General features: G+C 47.0%; 1 long non-coding RNA gene across 1 annotated transcript in view; it reads right to left on the bottom strand.

Moving 5' to 3' along the window:
• The window catches only part of LOC138797589 (uncharacterized), a 150,683-nt gene extending 126,153 nt beyond the window's left edge, over nucleotides 1-24,530 (bottom strand). The window contains exons 1-2 of the long non-coding RNA XR_011363955.1: nucleotides 24,470-24,530; nucleotides 23,297-23,381 (exon numbers count right to left, since the gene is read on the bottom strand). This is a non-coding gene — a long non-coding RNA (uncharacterized lncRNA). The remainder of the gene's footprint in view (nucleotides 1-23,296; nucleotides 23,382-24,469) is intronic.
• Nucleotides 24,531-25,109: the final 579 nt, after the last annotated feature.

Genomic DNA, 25,109 nt, shown 5'->3' with positions numbered 1-25,109 from the left:
TTAAGGAACATATATTTGTTAACCTCTTAAGGACCCATGTCGTACCGGTACGTCATGGATCACTGTCACTTAAGGACCCATGACGTACCGGTATGCGGGTCCTTTAAGAGGGCGCCGCGGCCGGCCGGGTCCCGATCGGGGGAGATAGCCTGCTATAATACATAGCAGGCCATCTCTCCCTGTCGGCATGGAGGGTTGTTAACCCCCCCCATGCCGACGATCGCCGCTATTGGCTGATCAGCCCATAGCGGCAATCGGAACCTTTCCGGGCCATCGGTGGCCCGATGACCCGGAAAAAAATGGCGGTCGGTGCTGTCCGAGGACGGCACCGACCGCCATTACTGTAAAAAGTAATGGTGGTCATGGTACCACCGTCCCGATCGCCGTGAACGGCGATCACGGCAATCACAGTCCCACAAGTAATAAATACCTGCTTCGGACCCCTCAGCTAGGTAGCTGAGGGGTCCAGAGCAGGTATTTGTACATTACTCACCTGTCCCGGGGTCCTGATCGGCGTCTTCCGGCGTCCTCTTCTTCTTGTCGGGTCTTCGGCTTCTTCTGTGACGTCCCGATCGGCTTTTTTCGGCTCCAGCGTCGTCTTTTTTCGTATTTTTCCGGCTCCAGCGTCGTCTTTTTTCGGATCTTGCGCTCTGCTGCCCCCTAGCGGCTGATAAGTGTAATACACGTATGAGCCACTATAGGGATGTTCAGAATGTAGTAAAAGTTTTGGGGTTTTTTTCCAATTTTTTTTTTTTTATTTTCCGCACCCTATCGCCGCTGAGTGTTGATCAGCATCGCACGAAAGTGCGCTGCTAATCGGCAACTCCTCCTTTTTGGCGTAGGGTGTTTTTTTTCTATATCCTACTGCCACGGTCTGCTGATAAGTGCCGCACATAAGTGTGGCATTTATCAGCAACACCATTTTTGGCGTAGGTTTTTTTTATACTTACTGTAAAAAAACACGTAAAAAAACACTACATTACACCACACTACACTACATTGAATAAAGTTTTACACTACACCACTACATACCCCATATACCAATCCCTATATAAAAGTGGCCCCCGGCGTGTTTTCGGTATCGGACGCATACGTTATTTTTGCCTCCGACACTGAAACAGCCAGTGAGGATGAATGGGGGGATCCTTCGTTCCTCCATTCATCCTCATCGTCCTCATCATCCAGTGACGTGTCTGGGGGTAGCGTAGCGTACGCTGCCCCCCAGACACGTCTTTTCCGCCAGTACCGTCCCAATTAGAGATCACGGTATGGCGTGAAATTCTACAAACTCTGTGAGAGTACCTAAGGGTACACTTACAGATTTAGGGTACGTGCACACTGCGGAATGGCGAAGGATAACCCTTCGTGCATTCCGCAGCTGGCACCCGCTGGCGGACTGATGGAGGCGCGCATCTCCATCCGTGTCATAGACAACATGTTATGCACAGGCAGATTCCATCGTCCGTCCAAAGAATGAACACGTTGGACGGAGAGCGGAATCCGCCCGTGCATAGAATGGAGTCTATGACACGGACGGAGACGCGCGCCTGCATCACTCCGCCGGGGGGTGCCAGCTGCGGAATGCACAAAGGGTTATCCTTCGCCATTCCGCAGTGTGCACGTACCCTTAAGAGTGTATGGAGGAAGGGACACCCAAATCCAGCCCCCAGATGCCCCCTCCTCCTCGGAGTTAGTGGGAAGATCGTTGGGGAACTGATCTTCCCATTGCTGGATAAAGGTTACCACCCGTACGGGGAAAACTCCCATACCAGCACCCCCTCTTCCGGTCCCTCGCTGCCCGAGCTACTGTAGCTTGCGGCACGATCCGAAAATATCAGAAGCAGTAATAAAGCCCTAATATTTAGCAGCCATGGAGCGGACCCAGCGCTTCTGGATATGAAGGACCCCGTATCGCACCAGGGCAACATTTTCCAGGAGACGTCCCGCACACAGGAGAACGGGAGACCCCAGAAGAAGTGCAGACTGTGGCGTAACAGGGGGATCAGGAAGGACACCATTTTCCAGTGTGACACCTGTCCTGATCACCCCGGCTCTGCATACTGGATCGCTCCAAGGCGCACCACACGTCATTGGAGTTCTACATTATCTAAATTCTGTCCCTTATTCCTATTTCAGGGGTCACGTTGATCCGGGGATTATTCTGATTGCCATTATGGAGTCGGACCACTTAAGGACAATTAATACATAACCTTTAACCCCTTAACGACATCGGGCGTAAACTTACGCCCTCGCGCCCTGGTACTTGGCGCATCAGGGCGTAAATTTACGCCCGATGTTTCCCCGATCGCTGCGTGTTCACACACAGCGGTCGGGGAAGATGGCCTGCTATAAATCATAGCAGGCCATCTTAGCTTCACGGCACGGGGGGTGGTTAACACCCCCTGTGCTTACGATCGCCGCTATAGGCTGATCAATTCAGATCAGCCAATAGCGGCGATCGGAACCTTTCCGGGTCATCGGCGACCCGATGACCCGGAAAAAAATGGCGGTCGGTGCTGTCCGAGGACGGCACCGACCGCCATTACTGTAAAAAGTAATGGTGATCGCCGTGCCACCGGCCCGATCGCCGTGAACGGCCGGCCAGCCGTTCACGGCGATCGGGCCGGTGGCACGGCGATCGGAGTCCCACAAAAAAGTAAATACCTGCCCTGGACCCCTCAGCTAGGCAGCCGAGGGGTCCAGAGCAGGTATTTGTACATTACTCACCTGTCCCGGGCTCCTGATCGGCGTCTTCCGGGTTCGCGGCATCCTCGTCTTCGTTCGGGTCTTCGGCTTCTTCCGTGACGTCACGTTCGGCTTCTCTCGGCTATTTTCGGCTCCAGCGTCGGCTGTTTCCGTATTTTGCGCTCTGCTGCCCTCTAGCGGCTGATAATGTGTAATACACGTATCAGCCACTATAGGGATGTTCAGAATGTAGAAATTTTTATTTATTTTTTTTTCAAATTTTTTTTTTTCTATTTTCCGCACCCTATCGCCGCTGAGTGTTGATCAGCATCGCACGAAAGTGCGCTGCTAATCAGCAACTCCTCCTTTTTGGCGTAGGGTGTTTTTTTTCTATATTCTACTGCCACGGTCTGCTTATAAGTGCAGACCGTGGCAGTAGAATATATCACCAACTCCTTTGTTGGCGTAGGTTTTTTTTTTATACTTACTGTAAAAAAACACGTAAAAAACACTACATTACACCACACTACATTGAATAAAGTTTGACACTACACCACTACATACCCCATATACCAATCCCCGTATAAAGATGGCCCCCAGGGTGTTTTCGGCGTCAGAGGGATACGTTATTATTACCTCCGACACCGAAACAGCCAGTGAGGATGAATGGGGGGGATCGTTCTTTCCTCCATTCATCCTCATCCTCCAATGACATGTCTGGGGGGTAGCGTAGCGTACGCTGCCCCCCAGACACGTCTTTTCCGTCAGTACCGTCCCAATAAGAGATGACGGTATGGAGTGAAATTCTACAAACTCTGTGAGCGTACCTCTGGGTACACTTACAGATTTAGGGTACGTGCACACTGCGGAATGGCGAAGAATAACCCTTTGTGCATTCCGCAGCTGGCACCCGCCGGCGGACTGATGCGGGCGCATGTCTCTACCCGTGTCATAGACTCCATTCTATGCACGGGCGGATTCCATCGTCCATCCAAAGAATGAATACGTTGGACGGAGAGCGGAATCCGCCCGTGCATAGAATGGAGTCTACGACACGGACGGAGACGTGCGCTGCATCAGTCCGCCGGTGGGTGCCAGCTGTGGAATGCACAAAGGGTTATCTGTCGCGATTCCGCAGTGTGCACGTACCCTTAGAGTGTATGTAGGAAGGGACACCCGAATCCAGCCCCCAGATGCCCCCTCCCCCCCCATCCTCGGAGTTAGTGGGAAGATCGTTCGGGAACTGATCTTCCCACTGCTGGATAAAGGTCACCACCACCTGTACGGGGATAACTTTTATACCAGCACCCCCTCTTCCGGTCCCTCGCTGCCTGAGCTACTGTAGCTTGCGGCACGATCCGAACATATCAGAAGTAGTAATAGGGCCCTAATATTTAGCAGCCATGGAGCGGACCCAGCGCTTCTGGATATGAGGGACCCCGTATCGCACCAGGAAAACATTTTCCAGGTGACGTCCCCCACACTGGAGAACAGGAGACCCCAGAAGAAGTGCAGAGTGTGGCGTAACAGGGGGATCAGGAAGGACACCATTTTCCCGTGTGACACCCGTCCTGATCACCCCGGCCTCTGCATACTGGATCGCTCCAAGGCGCACCACACGTCACTGGGGTTCTACATTATCTAAATTCTGTCCCTTATTCCTATTTCAGGGGTCACGTTGATCCAGGGATTATTCTGATCGCCAATATGGAGTCGGGAAGGAATTTTCCCCTGTGATGAGGCTACTGTCGTCTGCCTTACGAGGGTTTTTTTTTGCCTTCCTCTGGATCAACACAGGTTGAGTTTGATGGACACCTGTCATTTCCAACCTTATAAACTAATAATTGGCCTAATACCCCCAAATAAATTAGAATTGTCCCTTTTCCCCAGCTAAGTAGGTATGGCTGCCATTCCCATTAGAGGATGCCATGATGCAATTACAAAGCCTCTGTGCGGCCAGGACAGTAGAAACCCCCCACAAGTGACCCCATTCTGGAAACTACACCCCATAAGGAATCTAAGAAGGGGGGCAGCGGGGATATGGCCCCCTGGTGACGGCCACATTTGGGACGTGAAAATGAAAAAAATTGTATTTTTTATTTTCTCGGCACATGTTCTACGTAAGTGCCCGTCACCAGTGGGGTCCATATGCTCACTGCACCCCTTGTTAGATTCCTTATGGGGTGTAGTTTCCAGAATGGGGTCACTTGTCGGGGGTTTCTACTGTCCTGGCAGCACAGGAGCTTTGTAATTGCGACATGGCCTCCATCCTCCATTCCAGCCTCTAAATGGCGCTCTGTCCCTTTGGTGACTTGCCCTGTGCCCATATGGCACATTATGCCCACATGTGGGGTATTTTCGTACTCAGGGGACACTACCCTACACGTTTTGTGTTCATTTTCTTTTTTAACCCCTTGTGGAAATGGAAAAAAATCAAGGCTAGACCAACATTTAGTGTAATTTTTGTAAAATTTTTACTCTAAATCATTAATCTTGTCATGTTTTTTCATTTTCACAAGGGGTTAAAAGATAAAAAAAACATTTAATGTGTAGAGCAATTTCCCCTGAGTACGGAAATACCCCACATGTGGACATAAAGCGCCATGCGGGTGCAGGGTAAGCCTCCGAAGGGAAGAAGCGCCATTTGGTTTTTGAAGGCTGGATTTGGATGGAATGGATTTCGAGGGGCCATGTTGCATTCAAAAGGCCCCTGTGTTGCCAAGACAGTTGAAACCCCCCACAAGTGACCCCATTATGGAAACTGCACCCCTCAAGGAATGTAACAAGGGGTGTAGTGAGCATATGGACCCCACTGGTGACGGACACAAATGTGGAACAATGTGGCGTGAAAATGAAATATTACATTTTTTACACTATAATGTTGGTTTAGCCTTGAATATATCATTTTCACAAGGGGTTAAAAGAGGAGAAAAAAAACAAAATGTGTAGCGCAATTTCCCCCGAGTCCGTAAATACCCCACATGTGGACATAAAGCGCCATGTGGGCGCAGGGCAAGCCTCCGAAGGGAAGGAGCACCATTTCGTTTTTGAAGGCTGGATTTGGATGGAATGGATTTTGAGGGGCCATGTTGCATTCAAAAGGCCTCTGTGTTGCCAAGACAGTTGAAACCCCCCACAAGTGACCCTATTATGGAAACTACACCCCTCAGGGAATGTAACAAGGGGTGTAGTGAGCATATGGACCCCACTGGTGACGGGCACAAATGTGGAACAATGTGGCGTGAAAATGAAATATTACATTTTTTACACTATGTTGGTCTAGCCTTGAATTTATCATTTTCACAAGGGGTTAAAAGAGAAAAAAAAACATAAATGTGTAGAGCAATTTCCCCCGATTCCGTAAATACCCACATGTGGACATAAAGCGCCATGTGGGTGCAGGGCAAGCCTCCGAAGGGAAGGAGCGCCATTTGGATTTTAGAGGTTGGATTTGGCTAGAATGGATGATGAACGCCATGTCGCATTTACAGAGCCCTCGTGCTGCCAAAACACTGGAAACCCCCCACAAGTGACCCCGTTCTGGAAACTACACCCCTCAAGGAATCTAACAAGGGGTGCAATGAGGATATGGAGCCCTTGATGACGGGCACATTTGTGTCGTGAAAGTGAAAAAATGAAAATTTTCACTTTCACGTCACATTGTTCCACATTTGTGCCCATCACCAGTGGGGTCCATATGCTCACTGCACCCCTTGTTAGATTCCTTGAGGGGTGTAGTTTCCAGAATGGGGTCACTTGTGGGGGGTTTCCAGTGTCTTGGCAGCACGAGGGCTCTGTAAATGCGACATGGCCCTTGAAATCCATTCCAGTGAAATCCAGCTTCCAAAAGCCAATTGGCGCTCCTTCCCTTTGGAGGCTCGTCCTGCGCCCGCTTGGCACTTTATGTCCACATGTGGGGTATTTCTGTACTCGGGAGAAACTGCGCTACATGTTTTGTGTTTTTTTTTTTCTTTTATCCCTTTGTGAAAATGAAAAATTGAAGGCTAGAACAACGTTTTAGTGTAAAAAATACTTTAGTCTTTTTTCACGCCATATTGTTCGGAAAATCTGTGAAGCACCTGTGGGGTCCAGATGCTCACCGCACCCCTTGTTACATTCTTTGAGGGGTGTAGTTTTCTGAATGGTATCCCTTTAGGGGTGTTTTTTAGGTTTTGGCACCCCAGAGCCTCTGCCAACCTGAAGTGGTACAGTCAAAAATGACCAAATATAACGGAGCCATTGAAATGCACTAGGCGCTCCTTTATATCTGAGGCTTGTGGTTGCGTCAAATAGCGCAATAGGGCCACATATGGGGTATTTCTATGAACTGCAGAAACGGGGCAATCAATATTGGGGTGCATTTCTCTGGTAATAAGTTTATAATTATGAAAAATATTGGATTACGGGGGGGCGTGGCCTGGCCATGGAGGAGAGAGCACACTAGATCTTGAGCTCCGCAAGCAGACTCCCTGATTTTGGCTATTCCTCGCCACAGATCTCCTTTCCCCTGTACCAGATGGTCGGCGGCAGACGCAGGAACAGGACCGGCGCCCGTTCCCTGCCTTCCCCTGCCCCCCGCGGCAGTATCGACCGGTTCCTGACACCGGATCCCGCTGGAGGCCCAGCAGACAGCGCGCGCCAGCGCAGCCCCGGACCTCGCGTGACGCGGCGCTCCCAACTTGCCAGCTCCCAGGTACCTGCTGCAGCTGCATCCACATCGGACCGCACTGTCCCCACGCCCAGAGCCTCGTCTAGCCTGCCTCTCATCGGGGGAGACCCACGGTCGGCAGTCCGGTCACCCGCCAGCCCGGCGCCAGGTATCGGTGCAGCACTAGCCCACGGTATACCACGACCGGTACCTCATACACCCGGCCGCGCGGCTGCGGCCTCTCCCACCTCCTCCTTGCCTCAGTTGGGGGCTGAAACCATAGAGCCTGAGGCCCAGTGGATCGGGGACCCGGCTCCCTCGGCCCTGCAAGATATGGACAGATCTTCCTTGTCCCCTGCGGCATCCATTTTCACTCCCACAGAGGAGGCGCCGCCATCTTGCTCCACACGCACTTCTAATCAGCAACAGCCTAACATGGCGGCTCATAGAGAGGGGCAAGAACACTGGGACTGGCGAGAACATGTTAAATTATTGCCTACGAGGTCAGACATGGAAAAGCTGGTGGAGAGACTTGAAAGTGCATATAAAAAGGAGCTGGGCACCTTGAGGGCTGAAGTGCAGGCCGTGGATGCTAAAGTTACAGACTTATCCTCTGATCACATGTCGTTGTCTGCCACAGTTGAGGATGTCCAAGCTACATTGGCTGTGCAAGACCGCCATATCCAGCACCTTTACCGCTTACAGGAGGACTCAGAGAATCGCAATAGGCGGAACAATATCCGCATAAGGGGGCTCCCGGAGGCTACTAGAACAGCTGACCTTATCCCTACACTCCAAGGTGTTTTCGCTTCACTTCTGAATCGCCCTGTTACCGAAGATTTCGAGATCGACAGAGCACACAGGGCTCTGGGCCCCATGTCAACTGATGTAAATAGGCCGCGAGATGTGATATGCAGGTTGCATCATTATCGGATCAAGGATGACATTATGAGAGCTGTGAGGAACCTGGACTGTGTTGATTTCGATGGAGCCCGGCTTGTCTTTCTGCAAGATCTATCCAGGTCTACCCTGTCGCAACGGAGAGCCCTGAAACCATTGTTAGAAGTGCTACGTGAGCGGGATATCCTATACTCCTGGGGCTTTCCGTTCCAACTTGTGGTGAGGAGGAACGGACGTAGGCATGAATTGTCCACACCTGAGGATCTACCGCTGTTCTTGAAGGAATTGGACTTACCGGATATGTCCCTTCCGGATTGGTTGCCTACCCCCGTTCTTCCAACTCGACAACCTCCACGCCGTGTCAGGCCGCCTTCAGAGGCTGGGGATTGAGACTGGACAGTAACTGTGGTCTTTTGCCCGCTTTTATGCTACCACCTCCTGGTCATTGTTGACTTAAAGGACAACTCCGGTGAAAATTTTTTTTTGCTTATTTAACACACATTACAAAGTTATATAACTTTGTAATGTGGTTAAATACCCGGTCTGGCCCCCTTCCCCCACTTTCCGACCCCCGACCCCCCACCCCGGAAGTTAAAGAATATATACATTACCTATTACGGTCGTCACGGTCCTCTTCTCTGGTGTCGGGTGATGTCAGAGCTGGGGGCGGTCCGGGTCTTCTTCCTCCTCGGCGTCTTCATTGAGAGTGAATGGGAGAGAAAAGGCTGCTGTTGCACATGCGCACCAGCAGCCTTTTCATTGGCTGGAGCGCATCACATGGCTTCCAGCTTGCTCAGCCCTGATTGGCTGAGCTTGCTGGAAGCCATGTGATGCGCTCCAGCCAATGAAAAGGCTGCCGGTGCGCAAGCGCGCTGGCAGCCTTTTCTCTCTCATGGACCCGGAAGAAGGAGACATCGCTGGACGGCGGACGCAGGTGACGGTGAGGCGGACGGCGGGCGAATGGAGTGGCGATCGTCACCGGAGGGATGGTGAGTATGGTGTCTGTGTGTGTCTGTGTTTTTTTTTTGTTGGGGGGGTCCCGCCGGAGTTGTCCTTTAAGTGTCAGAGGCTCGCTTCACTAACCTCGTTCCTTTACGGCCTGAAGGGGGTGGGGGGGATATGCTTAGTACGGTTGCAGGGGATTTGGTGTGTGAAACTAATGTTCTTTTTTTTGGGGGGGGGGGTGTTTGTTTGTATGTTATACTTTGCAGTTAGGGTGGTACTCTCCTCTCCCTGCTGGCGAGGAATGCCATATTTTTTTGCTAATATTCTATACCGGGGGAGATCTGCTGCACTTTGCTCTTTTTGCCTTTTTTGGTTAGTTCGTCCCCTCTTAGATTGAACGCCTGGTGCGTCTCTATACACCCTGTTGGGTTTTCTTGTTCTCTGGACTAGTGTCCGGTTAGAATCCGGTCTATTTTAGGCCTTTTCTTTTCTTGTCTTACCTTTCCTTTTTTCTCTGTTGTGTTTTTTTTTTGTCAACTCTTTCCCTATTGTTTAGTTACTACCCTACCTTTCTGTACGGGACTATATTCTTGTTCCTTTGAGTGCATACTAATACGTTTCTTTTCCCTTATCCTTCCTATTTGAGTCTAGCACGTCTCCTCGGTCACATCCAGATGTCGTCAGCGTCCATCAAGATCGCTTCTCTCAACGTCAGAGGCCTCAACGTTCCAGAAAAAAGAACTCAGGTGACTTACTCCATGCATAGACAAAAGGTACAGATCCTGTTTTTGCAGGAAACGCATTTCAAGACCAGCCATGTTCCCAGCCTCAGGAAAACTTACTACCCCCACTGGTTCCATAGCACTAACCCATTATCTAAATCTAAGGGGGTATCCATAGCGCTGCACCGTACCCTACCACATACGGTCGTGGATTCACTGATTTGTCCTGAGGGCCGATATATTTTCCTTAAACTGGACATCCATGGTAATATCTACACAATAGGCAATGTTTACCTCCCCAACACTAATCAACAGGTTAGGTTGCGGGCCATACTTAACTCTGTGGCATCATTCCTCGAAGGGGTTTTGATCCTGGGTGGGGATTTTAATCTGGTCATGGACCCCGCTGTGGACACCTCCTCGGGCAGATCTTCACTACCGCGCTCGTCTATTTCTCAGGTCCACTCACTGTTGACCATGCATAGACTAGTAGATATATGGAGGGTCTTGAATCCCACTGGGAAAGACTACACTCATTATTCCAATGCGCATGGCTCTTATGCTCGATTGGACATGTTTTTCATTTCCCATCGTGCATTGACCATGGATCCTAGAGCGACTATTGGTTCGGCCGTGTGGTCTGACCATTCCCCTATTTTTCTCACTCTTTGTCTGCCTGGGGTGGTGCCCAGGGAGTGGACATGGCGTTTGAATGAGACGCTTTTGAAAGATGTTGTGTGTAAAGAGGCCATTTCAAGGGCTATTAGTGATTTCATAGCCACTCATGAGTTGGACGAGACTCCTCCGCCATTGCAATGGGAGGCGTTGAAGTGCGTCCTCCGGGGAGTACTCATTCAGCAGGGAGCCAGACTGAAAAAAGAAATTGGGGCAGGCATACAAAAATTGCTCTCTAAAATTGATAGCCTTTCCAAATCCCATAAAACATCATTGTCAGCGGAGATAGGTGTGGAATTGGCACTGGCAAAGGAAAAACTGAAAGACCTCTTGCTGCGCAATTCTTCATACCAGAGGGCGAAGTATCGGAGTTTTCTCTATGAACAAGCAAACAAGGCAGGACGAGCGTTGGCGAGGCTTATTCACCCTCTCTCTGCTCGACCACTTATGTTTCTCATCTTAAAGAAGTATCGGGTGCAGCGGTACACCATCCGAAATTGATTGCTGAAATGTTCCGTACATACTACGCTTCCTTGTATGACATTAAGGGCAGCTTCTCTGACATGCCTACTCATACTCTAGATGATAGAATACATACTTACCTACAGGATACGGCCATTCCGTCTATTTCATCTGAGGACATGGACTCCCTGGAGTCTGATTTCTTAGAGGTGGAAGTAAAATCAGCCCTGTCGGATACTAAAAGTGGGAAGAGTCCGGGCCCAGACGGCTTTACAGTGGCCTTCTACAAGATGTTTCAGACAATGCTGATGCCAATCCTCTTGAAGTGCTTCAATAGTATTTCGGAGGGTTGTTCGTTCCCCAAACAAGCCCTTGAGGCGCATGTGGTAGTCCTGCCTAAACCTGGGAAAGATCCTGTCTATTGCAAAAATTTTAGACCAATTTCCCTCATTAATTGTGATGTTAAGTTATACTCTAAGGTGTTGGCGACGCGACTGGCCAGTGTGATACCGGATTGCATCCATTTAGATCAGGTGGGTTTTGTGCCTGGAAGGGAGGCGAGGGACAATACCCTTAGGACTATTGCACTGATCTCCCATGCCCAACGCCAGAAGTCTCCAGTGTGCCTTCTCTCTGTTGATGCCGAAAAAGCATTTGATAGGGTGCATTGGAGATTCCTCAGGGCAGCTCTGGTCCACATGGGGCTGGGCTCGTCCTTCATAGATAGAATCATGGCACTATACACGATCCCAACGGCGAGAGTTCGGGTTAATGGCATATTGTCCACTCCCTTTTCTATCCATAACGGTACTAGACAGGGCTGTCCCTTGTCTCCCTTACTCTACATCATCACTATGGAGCATCTGGCGGTCGCGTTACGCTCTAATCCAGACATTAAAGGCGTAGAGGTTGGGCAGGACTGCCACAAACTAGCCCTCTACGCGGACGATTTACTCTTATATGTTTCTTCCCCACTCACGACCTTGCCCCAGGTCTTGAGGGAGTTCGAGCGCTTCGGATCCTTGAGCAATTTCAAGGTGAACATTACAAAAACAGAAGGGCTGAATATCAGTCTTCCCCAACCAGAGTTTTCTAGCGTTCGGAATGCTTTTGCGTTCAAATGGCGCACTGATTGTATTAAGTATCTTGGAATTTATGTTTCTCCTGCCCTACATACTCTCTTCGCATTGAATTACCAACCTCTGGTGGGGAAGATTGAAAAAGAACTGAACCTCTATTTTCCTAAGCCTGTCTCTTGGTTTGGCCGTATGCAGATTATTAAAATGGATGTTCTGCCCAAATTATTATACGTTTTTCAGGCGGTCCCGATATGCGTCCCGTCCAAGTTTTTCCACATACTACAACGAGCCATATCTAAATTTTTGTGGGGTGCCTCCAAACCTCGCGCCAGTTTCATGACTCTGACTAAACGTAAGGAACTCGGTGGCGTGGGTCTCCCAAACCTCCGATTATACCATGAAGCGGCTCTAGTGGGACATATTTTGGACTGGGCGCATTCCGGCCTCCGGAAACGGTGGGTCGCGCTCGAGCTCTCTCTCTCCACTGTCGATTTGGTGCTGGCTCCCTGGTTGCTCCCTGGAGACCGCGGTTCAGTCCCTTGTTGGCCGTATCTAGCAGCGCATGTGTTCGCTGTGTGGGACAATTGGATAGCTAAATACCCCATAGGGTCGCGACTTGGACCTATGATGCCTGTTTTACAAAATCCGGCTTTTGCCCCGGGATTCCGCTCCCCTACTTTTTTGATATGGCCCCGGGGCGCCAGGCTACGCCTGAGAGATGTAATGGAAGGAGGGGCGTTACTTTCACTTCAATCCTTGCAGGATAGGGGAACCGGTTGTGCCCTCTCTTGGTTGGAGTATGAGCAGCTATCCTCCTTTGTTAGATCTGCTTTTCTGAATTGCCCCTACAACTCTTCTGTGACGGACTTTGAGGACATGGTACTCTCTGCGTCCCCTATTTCTCATTCCCTCTCCAAAGTCTACCAAGTACTCCTCCACCTCTGTAATGCTGGCAGGGCCTCTTTTTTCGATAAATGGGAGACGGACTTGGGGATTTCTCTAGACCAGAGCTCTGTCCTAAAGTCCTGTGAACTGACTCATGGTCTTTCCATGGCGTCGCGAGCCAAAGAAAAGAACTATAAGATTATTTCCAGGTGGTACTATGTGCCGACCAGACTTTGTGCCATGTTCCCAGAGTCCTCAGATAGATGTTGGCGCTGCCTCACTGATCGGGGTGACCTTCTACATATTTGGTGGTCGTGCCCCAAGATCAAACCATTATGGACGACTGTTTTCAACATCTATGAAAAGTATGCTGGTAAGAGAATCCCTCACACGCCTCAGGTGGCATTACTGTCCTTGTTACCGGGTTCCATTTCTCAGGTTAAAAAGGGTATTCTGCGACATCTTATCGCAGCTGTCCGCGCAATCATCCCCCGTCATTGGAAGAGCCCAAATGTCCCCACATTAACTGAATGGATTGCGGAGGTAAGGGAAACGGGCAGGATGGAGGAACTCATTGCTGAGGAACATGGCCGGTCCGCTAAATGCACTGCAACATGGTTTCCATGGAATCAGTTTATGGATACGCCTGAGTTTGCGGCTTTGACCACTGCTAACAGTTAATATCCGAAGGTGCCCAAAGTTATGGTGTTGCCGGCGTCTGGATGTGACCGAACCCCTGTCCTGAGATGCAGGTATCATGTACCGATCTGGGGAGAGATGTGGATCTATATGTTGTTCCCCCCCACCCGGTGCCCCTGTCTCGTCTTGCCCCCCCTGCGTGTTTCCCTTTTTGTCCTTCCTTACTATCCCCCCTCCTTATCCTTTCCTTTGTCCTGACTTGACTTTTCCCTCCTTTTTCTTTCTTTCAATCCTATCCTTATGTTGGTATTGCCGCTGTGGCCTTACGTCAGTAGTTGCGCTTTCTAGGTTGTGGAGCGATTATTATGGAATTATATGTTCACCTTATGTGGTAGTTGGTGGAATTTGCGACCTCTAGGGGTCTTAAAATGGAAAAAACTCTCTCACTGCTGCTGTATATCCTTTATTCACGTTGTGTATGTACTTATGTACTGTTTGTGTTTCGTGTGAAAGATTAATAAAAACAGATTTTCCATAAAATATTGGATTACAATAAAATCTCTGCACAGAAAATTTAAATTTTCAAATTTCTTACACAATTAGCTTTTATTTCTGTGACTCCCCTAAAGGGTTAAAAAACTTTCTGGATGTGCTTTTGCAGAGTTTGGGGGGTGCAGTTTCTGAAATGGGGTGCTTTGTGGGGCTTTCTAACACACAGTCCCCTCAAATACACTTTAGGCTGGGTTCACACGCTGTAACTGTGCGGCTGTATTTTTTATGCGGCTGTAAATGTGCGGGTGAAACTACTGCCGTGGGAAAAAATAGACATGCGGCTCAAAACATACGGTCATTTACTTGGAAATCTGGTTCAACTAAAAATAACAAATAAAATGTTAAGAAAGTGATGCAAACACCTCTGGATGCATCTGGGAAAGCAGGGAACACAGTTTACATGAATCGCTATTACCGGGGTTTGCGATCCTCTGCACTATAGCCGATGTCTCTCATGGTTAATATATTGAATTAATAAAACACATTTTCTGTCTAATAAAGTCCCTTTTATTGTTCAATAATTAAATGTAAACGATTCCATCATTTTGCAATTAAATATACTGTTAAAATGAATATATATATAAATAAATGTATATTTATATATATATATATTTATTTTTTGACAGTATATTGAATTGCACAATGATGGATTCGTTAGAATTAAATTATTGAACAAAGAAACTGTATTTATTTAAACGAAAATGTATTCTTTATACATAATATCCCCATATAAATGAGCGCCATGTTTGACAATGCGGCCCAATGTACATCTTGTGCGATGTATGCAATCCTTGATCAACCGATCGAGGGTGCATACCATTGTGGGAGATGTGTGCATGTTGCTGGTTTGGAAGCCCAGATCCTGGATCTAAATGAGCAGCTGCAACGATTGAGATGCATTGGCAAACTGGAAAGGGGTCTGCTTCTGACTGAGCAAGCACTCCAAGGGGTAGATGGGGGAGAGAGTGATAGCATGGAGGTACAGGAGGAAGAGGCAGCTAGTTGGGTCACAGTTAGAAAAAGGGGTAGAGGGAAGAGTGTGAGGGAGGCCAGTCCTGATCTGGCACACCCCAACAAGTTTGCCAAATTGGCGGATGAGGGGGATGTTGATTCAGGGGTGGCATTGCTGCAGCAGGACACTGCCTCTGAAAGCCAGGGGGGTGTCTGCTCCAGTAAGGTGGGAAACAGGAGTTCAGGGCAGGCCAGGCAGGTACTGGTAGTGGGGGACTCAATTATTAGGGGGACAGACAGGGCAATCTGTCACAAAGACCGGGATCGTCGAACAGTGTGTTGCCTTCCTGGCGCTCGAGTTCGTCACATCGCGGATCGGGCTGACAGATTACTGGGAGGGGCTGGCGATGACCCAGCAGTCATGGTGCACATTGGCACCAATGATAAAGTTAGAGGTAGGTGGCGGGTCCTTAAAAATGATTTCAGGGACTTAGGCAGGAAGCTTAAAACTAGGACCTCCAAGGTGATATTTTCCGAAATATTACCTGTACCACGAGCCACACCTGAGAGACAGCGGGAGATTAGGGAGGTAAATAAGTGGCTCAAGAGCTGGTGTAGGGTAGAGGGGTTTGGGTTCATGGAGAACTGGGCCGACTTCTCGGTCGGTTACAGGCTCTACGGTAGGGACGGGCTGCATCTCAATGGGGAGGGTGCAGCCGTGCTGGGGGAGAAGATGGCTAAGAGGTTGGAGGAGTGTTTAAACTAGGGACCGGGGGGGAGGGCAACTACAATATAGTAAGTAAAGACAGAGTAGATGGAGAGCTGGGCCTAGATTATGGAACTGGGGGTGGAGCGGCGGGAGGGGTTAGAATAGTCACTAGTGATAAAAGGAAAGGGAATATGGACAAATATATTAAATGTATGTATACTAATGCTCGAAGCCTCACTAATAAAGCTGAGGAATTAGAACTCATAATGGTTGAAGAGAAATATGATATAGTGGGGATAAGCGAGACATGGCTGGATGAGACCTATGACTGGGCCGTTAATATCCAGGGTTATAGTCTATTCAGAAATTACCGTAAAAATAAGAAAGGGGGAGGGGTCTGTCTATATGTTAAATCATGCCATAAGCCTATTCTGCGGGAGGATATATGTGATGATAATGTGGAGTCTCTTTGGGTAGAAATAAGGGGAGGGACGAAGAATAATAAAATTCTTATAGGAGTGATTTATAAACCGCCAAGTATAGTGGAAGAATCAGAAAATCTTCTTATAAGACAAATAGATGCGGCAGCGAAGCAGGGGGAAGTCATTATTATGGGGGACTTTAACTACCCAAATATCAACTGGAAAGCAGAAACCTGCAGCTCCAGGAAGGGAAGCGTGTTTTTGGAAATAGTAAAAGATAATTACCTTTCCCAACTAGTAGAGGAACCAACAAGAGGGGGGGCCCTTCTGGACCTGATCTTAACCAATAGGCCCGACAGAATATCAAAAATAGAGGTGGGGGGTCACCTAGGTAATAGTGACCATAACATAGTAAGTTTTCAATTATTCTTCAATAAAATGATTAGCAGAGGGGCTACAAAAACATTAAATTTCAGGAAGGCTAATTTCCAAAAACTAAGAGAGGACCTTGGGAACATAGACTGGGACAATGCCTTCAGAAATAAAAGTACACAAGAGAAATGGGACATATTTAAGAGCATCCTGTGTAAATCGTGTGAACGACACATACCATATGGGAATAAACGTAGTAGAAATAAGAGAAATCCAATGTGGTTAACTACAGCTGTAAGGGGTGCAATAAATGATAAGAAACAAGCATTCAGACAACTAAAACAAGAAGGTAGTGGGGAAGCATTGAGCAACTATAGACAGAAGAATAGAATGTGTAAAACGCAAATAAAAGAAGCAAAAATAGCAACAGAAAGAAGGATAGCCAAAGAAAGTAAAACAAATCCCAAAATGTTCTTCACCTATATAAATAACAAAAGACTTAAAACCGAAAATGTTGGTCCCCTCAAAAATAATCTGGGTGTAATGGTGGAGGGGGAAGAGGAAAAGGCCAATCTACTAAATACATTCTTCTCTACTGTATTCACAGAGGAGAATCCCATAACAGACGATATGACTAGGGATAATGTTAATCCTCCCATAAATCTCACCTGCCTAACACAACAAGAAGTGGGGAAACGCCTTAAAAATATTAAAATCCATAAGTCACCGGGCCCAGAAGGTATCCATCCTAGAGTTTTGCAAGAATTAAATACTGTGTTAGACAGACCGTTATTCCTATTATTTAAAGATTCTATTACGACAGGGATTCTTCCACAGGACTGGCGCATAGCTAATGTGGTACCAATATTCAAGAAGGGGTCAAGGAGTGATCCTGGAAACTACAGGCCCGTAAGTCTAACATCTATAGTAGGTAAAGTATTTGAGGGGATTGTAAGAGATGCTATACTGGAGTATCTTAATGAAAATAATCTTATGACTCAGCACCAGCATGGATTTATGAGGGATCGGTCCTGTCAGACTAATCTGATCGGCTTCTATGAAGAGGTAAGTTATAGACTGGACCTGGGGGAGGCTGTGGATGTTGTGTATCTGGACTTTTCAAAGGCATTTGATACTGTGCCGCATGAAAGGTTGGTCTACAAAATGAGGATGCTGGGACTCGGGGAAAACGTATGCAAATGGGTAAGTAACTGGTTGTGTGATAGAAAACAGAGGGTGGTCATTGATGGAACATATTCAGATTGGGTTTTAGTTACTAGTGGGGTACCACAGGGGTCAGTGTTGGGTCCACTTCTTTTTAATATTTTTATTAATGATCTTGTAGAGGGGCTACAGAGCAGAATCTCCATTTTTGCAGATGATACTAAACTGGGTAAAGTAATCAGTACAGAGGAGGATAATATCATATTACAGAGGGATTTGGAGAAGCTAGAGGCTTGGGCGGAGAAATGGCAAATGAAGTTTAATGTGGATAAATGTAAGGTTATGCATTTGGGCCATAGAAATAATAAGTACAGTTATGTGCTAAATAATAAAACACTGGGTAAAACTACTTCCGAAAAGGACCTGGGGGTATTGGTGGACAGTAAACTCAACTTTAGTGATCAGTGCCAGGCAGCAGCTGCCAAGGCTAATAAAATAATGGGATGCATCAAAAGAGGTATAGATGCTAAAGATGAGAACATAGTTTTGCCTCTTTATAAATCACTGGTCCGACCACACTTGGAATACTGTGTACAGTTTTGGGCACCGGTATATAAGAAGGACACAGCTGACCTAGAGCGGGTGCAGAGGAGGGCAACAAAGGTCATTAAGGGAATGGGTGGGTTACAGTACCAGGACAGGTTATCACGCTTGGGGTTATTTACGCTAGAAAAAAGACGTCTTAGGGGCGATCTGATCACAATGTACAAATATATGAATGGACAGTACAGAGATTTTTGTAGTGGTCTTTTTACTCCTAGGTCTGTAACAATGACAAGGGGGCATCCTCTACGTCTAGAGGAAAGAAGATTTCATCATCAGCATCGACGCGGGTTCTTTACTGTACGAGCGGTAAGACTGTGGAACTCTCTGCCACATGATGTTGTCATGGCTGATTCAGTAAATAAGTTCAAGGGAGGCCTGGATGCTTTTCTTGAAAAATATAATATTACAAGTTATGGGCATTAGATTTCTGGTGATACGTTGATCCGGGGATTGTTCTGGTTGCCATTGCAGTCGGGGGAGGGGGGGGGGAGTTTCTCCCTGTGGTGGGGCGTTTGTCTTCTGCCCCATAGGGGTTTTTCGCCTTCCTGGATCAACACAGTAGGATTTTCCTAGGTTGAACCTGATGGACTCTTGTCTTCTTTCAACCTTATTTACTATGTTACTATGTTACTATGTTAGTACAGGAAGCTCTATAAGCCGGTAATTCATATTCCCGGCAATAGAGCATTCCGTACTAATCATCACTTTACTTTACTCAAAACATCAAATGTTTCTTCTAATTATGTTGTGACAATAACATTATTAGAAGAAACATTTAGAATTATATGTGCGCTCAGCTGATTGGCTGTTCGGCTGAGCGCACATATAATAAGCCGGTCCGCAGTACAGTGACTTCATTGTGCTGCGGACCAGCGAAGAGGACACATCGGGGTGAGTATAGAGCTCTCCTCACCCCCTCCCCAGCACTGCACCCCTCCCAGCAAGGAAGGGGGGTCAGTTAACCCCTTCCTTGCTGGGATGGGTGCAGTCTGACATCAGTCTGGCCCCCCGGGGGTTAAGGGGGATGCAATACATCCTCCCTTAACCCCTTGGGGGTCAGACTGTAAGCAGCGATCTGTAAAGATGCTGCATACTGTAAGGAGCACAACACCGCTCACAATGATGGGTGTTGTGCTCCTGTTTGTGTTTTTTTTGTGTGTTTCTCCCTTTTTGTTTTTCAGATATCGGTATCCTGGGGATTACGTCGGATTCCATGGACTACGTCGATGACCAGCGGTTGTTCTTTGAATTTTTTAAATAAAATGGTCAATGAGGGGTGTGGGGGTGTTTTTATTTGAATAAAAATTTTTTTTAACTTGTGTCTTGTCTTTATTTCTTTACTTTTTAGACTTAGTAGTGGAAGCCGTCTAATAGACGGAATCCATTACTAAGTTGGGGCCTAGTGTTAGCCGGTATAAAATGGCTAACACTAACCCCCCATTATTACCCCAGTACCCAATGCCACCAGGGGTACTGGGAAGAGCCGGGTGCCAGTGGTCCCGGAGCGTCAAAATTGGCGCTCCTGGACCGGGCGGCAGCAGACTGGTAAGATTTAGGCTGGGGAGGGCCTAAACCAATGGCTCTTCCCACCCTGGTGTTACCAGGCTGCTGTCGTTTGGTTTTTAACCCGGCTGGTTATAAAAATAGGGGGGACCCTATGCGTTTTTTTTTTTATTATTTATTTATTTAAAAAAAAAACTGCATAGGGTCCCCCCTATTTTTATAACCAGCCGGGTTAAAAACCAAACGACAGCAGCCTGGTAACACCAGGGTGGGAAGAGCCATTGTTTTAGGCCCTCCCCAGCCTAAATATTACCAGCCTGCTGCTGCCCGGTCCAGGAGCGCCAATTTTGACGCTCCGGGACCACTGGCACCCGGCTCTTCCCAGTACCCCTGGTGGCATTGGGTACTGGGGTAATAATAGGGGGTTAGTGTTAGCCATTTTATACCGGCTAACACTAGGCCCCAACTTAGTAATGGATTCCGTCTATTAGACGGCTTCCACTACTAAGTCTAAAAAGTAAAGAAATAAAGACAAGACACAAGTTTAAAAAAATTTTTATTCAAATAAAAACACCCCCACACCCCTCATTGACCATTTTATTTAAAAAATTCAAAGAACAACCGCTGGTCATCGACGTAGTCCATGGAATCCGACGTAATCCCCAGGATACCGATATGTGAAAAACAAAAAGGGAGAAACACACAAAAAAAACACAAACAGGAGCACAACACCCATCATTGTGAGCAGTGTTGTGCTCCTTACAGTATGCAGCATCTTTACAGATTGCTGCTTACAGTCTGACCCCCAAGGGGTTAAGGGAGGATGTATTGCATCCCCCTTAACCCCCGGGGGGCCAGACTGATGTCAGACTGCACCCATCCCATCAAGGAAGGGGTTAACTGACCCCCCCTTCCTTGCTGGGAGGGGTGCAGTGCCGGGGAGGGGGTGGGGAGAGCTCTATACTCACCCCGATGTGTCCTCTTCGCTGGTCCGCAGCACAATGAAGTGACTGTACTGCGGACCGGCTTATTATATGTGCGCTCAGCCGAACAGCCAATCAGCTGAGCGCACATATAATTCTAAATGTTTCTTCTAATAATGTTATTGTCATAACATAATTAGAAGAAACATTTGATGTTTTCATTAAAGTAAAGTGATGATTAGTACAGAATGCTCTATTGCCGGCATATGAATTCACGGCTTATAGAGCTTCCTGTACTAATTAATATTTAATGAATAAAACACATTTTCTTGGAAATAAATTCAGTTTCGTTGGTCAATAATTTAATTCTAACGAATCCATCATTGTGCAATTCAATATACTGTCAAAAAATAAATATATAAATATACATTTATTTATATATCTATTTTTTTTAACAGTATATTTAATTGCAAAATGATGGATTCGTTAGAAATAAATTATTGATCAACGAAAGTGTCTTGATTACAAATAAAATGTCTTTGATTAATTTAATATATTAACTATTAGAGGCATCGGCATTCGGCATCATTGCCGGCTATTTTTGAAGTACTCCGTACGGACCGCCTGTCAATCCACGGCCGCATGTCCAGCCGCAAACAATGGTCTTGTTCATTTTTTACGGGTCCGTTTACGATAGGGCCGTAGATTCAGAGATAGTGTGCACTGTGCAGCCGCATATCCTATACTTCCCAGCATACACACGAACCATCAAAAATACCGCCGCACAATTACAGCCGCACATACAGCCGCACTCTTACAACGTGTGAACCGAGCCTAAACCTGAACAGTTCCCTAAAAATATCTGATTTTGAAATTTTACTGAAAATTTGGAAATTTGCTGCTAATGTTTTAAGCTTTCTATTGTCTAAAAAAAAAGAAATATAGTTTAATAAATGCCGCCAACATAAAGTAGACATGTTGCTAATGCTATTTAATATATAATTTATGTGGTATAACCATTTTCTGTATAAGCAGAAAAGTTTTAAAGTTGGAAAAATGCATTTTTTCACAATTTTTCACGCTATTTTGGGTTTTTTTCATAAAGATTCGTTATAAGTATCGACTCCAATTTACAAGAAATGCGAAGTACAATATGTCACGAGAAAACAATCTCAGAATCAGCCGGATAGGTAAAAGCATCCCGAAGTTATTAATGAATAAAGTGACACTGGTCAAATTCATAAAATTTGCTCCGGTCCTTAAGGCCATTTCAGGCCCGGTCCTTAAGGGGTTAACAATGGTTTGAATTTTTTACAGGCCATCATATACAATAAAAGTTATACATTTTAAATATTGTTGTAATCGTAACGACTTGAGGAACATGCAGAACAAGTCAGTTTTACCCCAGGGCGAATGGCGTAAAAACAAAAAAAACCTAAATAAAAAAGTTTTTTTGTTCAATTTCACCACACATTGAATTTTTTGCTGGTTTTGCAGTGTACTTTATGCAAAAATTTAGCCTGTCATTCAAAGTACAATTAGTGACGCAAAAAGTAAGGGCTCATGTGGGTCTCTAGGTGGAAAAATGCATGTGCTATGGCCTTATAAACACAAGGAGGAAAAAAATAAAACGCAAAAAATGAAAATTGGCTCCGTTAAAGGGAACCTGTCACCAGGCATTCCAATGCTGAGCCTGCTGACCCCCTGGTGCAGCCCTAGATACTTACCTTTTGCTGCAAGTCCCGCTCCTGGAGCTGGTCCCGGGACGGAGATATCGCCGTCTGCAGCCGTGCGCGCGCTCCAGAGACGAGTCCGATGCCCATAGAAAATTACGATTCCAGTCATTTTCTATGGGCATCAGGCTCATCTCATGTAATTTGCATACAGCACGCGCTCACCTTTCGGCGCCGATATCTCCGCCCAGGGACCGGGTCCAGGAGCGAGACTTGCAGCAAAGGGTAAGTATCCGGGGCTGCAACGGGGGGTCGGCCGGGCTCTGCGTCGGAATGCCGGGTGACAGGTTCCCTTTAAAAGCGGCTTGGGTACCATCCATTTAAGAACGACTTGGGTACCGTCCCTTTAAGAGCGGCTTGGGTACTGTCCCTTTTAAGAGCGACTTATGTAATGCCCCTTTAAGAGCGACCTGGGCACCGTCCCATCAGCTCTGCTACTTTACTGACTGAACTCTGCTACTTATAATGGTAAAGATCATTGCTCGGTTACTATGACAATCTTACTGTGTGGACTTTGTGATGCATTGACTGACAAGACCTTAGAATTTCTATTGGCTGCTATATTTCAGCTATTTGCATATGTGCTGTGATTGGCTGTTAGCATTTACAGTGTGGCCATTATTTCCAATGGTCCATTATTTTCTTTGGGAAATTAGGGGTTTTTAAACGTAAATTTCTTAAAAACAACAAATCCGATCGAAACCAAAAATAGATAGCACACCTGTCACTGCCGAGGGCTTAGTAACGTAGTTCGAACGAAGTCTGTGCGCAAAGCGGTTTGGGCTGGATTATTCGCAGAAGAATGGCTGGAAGCAGAAGAAGAATACAGATTACAATATAGTGATTTTTCAAGCACTATAATTAGAGGGCACATAATATACACTTCTGACATACGTGGCTATATGCTGGCATATAGTTCTCTGTGTGGCATGTATCCTGCTGGTACAGTACATAGTTAAGTATGCAGTATAAACAATTGCTGGTCTATAGGTGTATGTATGTTATATACACTGCTGGTATATAGTCATATGTGCGGTATACAGATATGTAGGGTATATTTCCGGGGGCGGAAGTAATAGTAGTATGATGATGGAGGGACAGGAGGATGAAGGGGGTAGTAGTATGATAATATGGGGTGCAGCTGCATCATATGGGGAAAAACTACCAGTATATACAGTCAGTCAGTAGAGTGCTATCTCTGGGCCAAAGCCTGTATGCTGAGGTGGGGTGTGTAATATACTGGGGACCTTAGACTGGGTTGTGTACTATACTGGGGACCTGACACTGGGGTGTGTAATATATTGGGGACCTGATACTGGGATGTGTTATGTTCCTTTTGTGTTGTTCTGACTGGAAAATTCTGGAAAAAACCCACTGGTGACAAGCCACACCCCTTAAACCCCACCCATGACAGGGCACACCCCACTGAGGCCCCTTGCTGTCAATGCTAAAGTGTCCCTGGAAAAAAACTCAAATGTTGGCAACTATGGTGTTGTAATATGCAGGACTACATCTCTCATCATTGGGTGTGGTAATATGCAAGACTACATCTCACATCAAGGTGTGTGGTGACGGTCTAAGGCTTCATTCACACATCCATCAGAAATCCTGATCAGGAGGCCTGAAAAGGCTTCAGAAAAGCCTTTGAGTACCTTGTGTACCCTGTCACCTTTTCCCCCTTGTGTGCTTTGTCACCGTGTCCCCCTCATGTGCTCTATCACTGTGTCTCCCCCGGTGTTCTCTGTCACCGCGCCCCCCTTGTGTACTGTGCCACCATCTCCCCCTCATGTACTGTGTCATCCTCTAATCTGTTTCAGAACTACAACTCCCATTATGTAATGCATTCCTGCATTTTACCACACACAATGCTGAGAGATGTAGTTCTACAGCTTACCCTAAACACCATGGGGGAGATTAATCAAACATGGTGTAAAGTGAAACTGGCTCAGTTGCCCCTAGAAACCAATCAGATTCCACCTTTCATTCCTCACAGACTCTTTGGAAAATGAAAGGTGGAATCTGATTGGTTGTTAGGGGCAACTGAGCCAGTTTCACTTTACACCATGATTGATAAATCTCCCCCCATGTTGGTAGATGTAGTCCACAATATTACCACATGCCTTGCTGGGAGATGTAGTTGTACTGTGCCACTGCCTCCTCCTATACTGTCTGATCCTTTAATCTGTTGCAAAATTACAACTGCCAGTATAAACTGCCAATAGGGCATGATGGGGGTTGTAGTTCTGGATGACCACAGGCTGCAAAACTACACTATGAACTGTTAGTAAGACACAGTGGGTTGTAGTTCTAGAAGTTAATCTCACCAGTCCTTCATCCTGCTCTGGCTGCTTTGAGGGGGTTCAGGCAGGCAACACCAATGAGCTCTGGAGTGTGTGTGTGTGTGTGTGGGGGGGCGTCGTGTGGGTTCAGGAGGAAGGCGAACAGCATCGCTGAGGTCAAGAGGCAGGACCGGGACAAGTTATTTTGGTGCCCTAGGCAGGGAAGGTAAATGCCCCCCCCCCCCCCGCCACGCA

Source organism: Dendropsophus ebraccatus, chromosome 7 (assembly GCF_027789765.1).
Source record: "Dendropsophus ebraccatus isolate aDenEbr1 chromosome 7, aDenEbr1.pat, whole genome shotgun sequence".
NCBI lineage: Eukaryota > Metazoa > Chordata > Amphibia > Anura > Hylidae > Dendropsophus > Dendropsophus ebraccatus.
The sequence above is the reverse complement of the archived record's forward strand: the minus strand, read 5'-3'. Positions and strand labels throughout refer to the sequence as shown.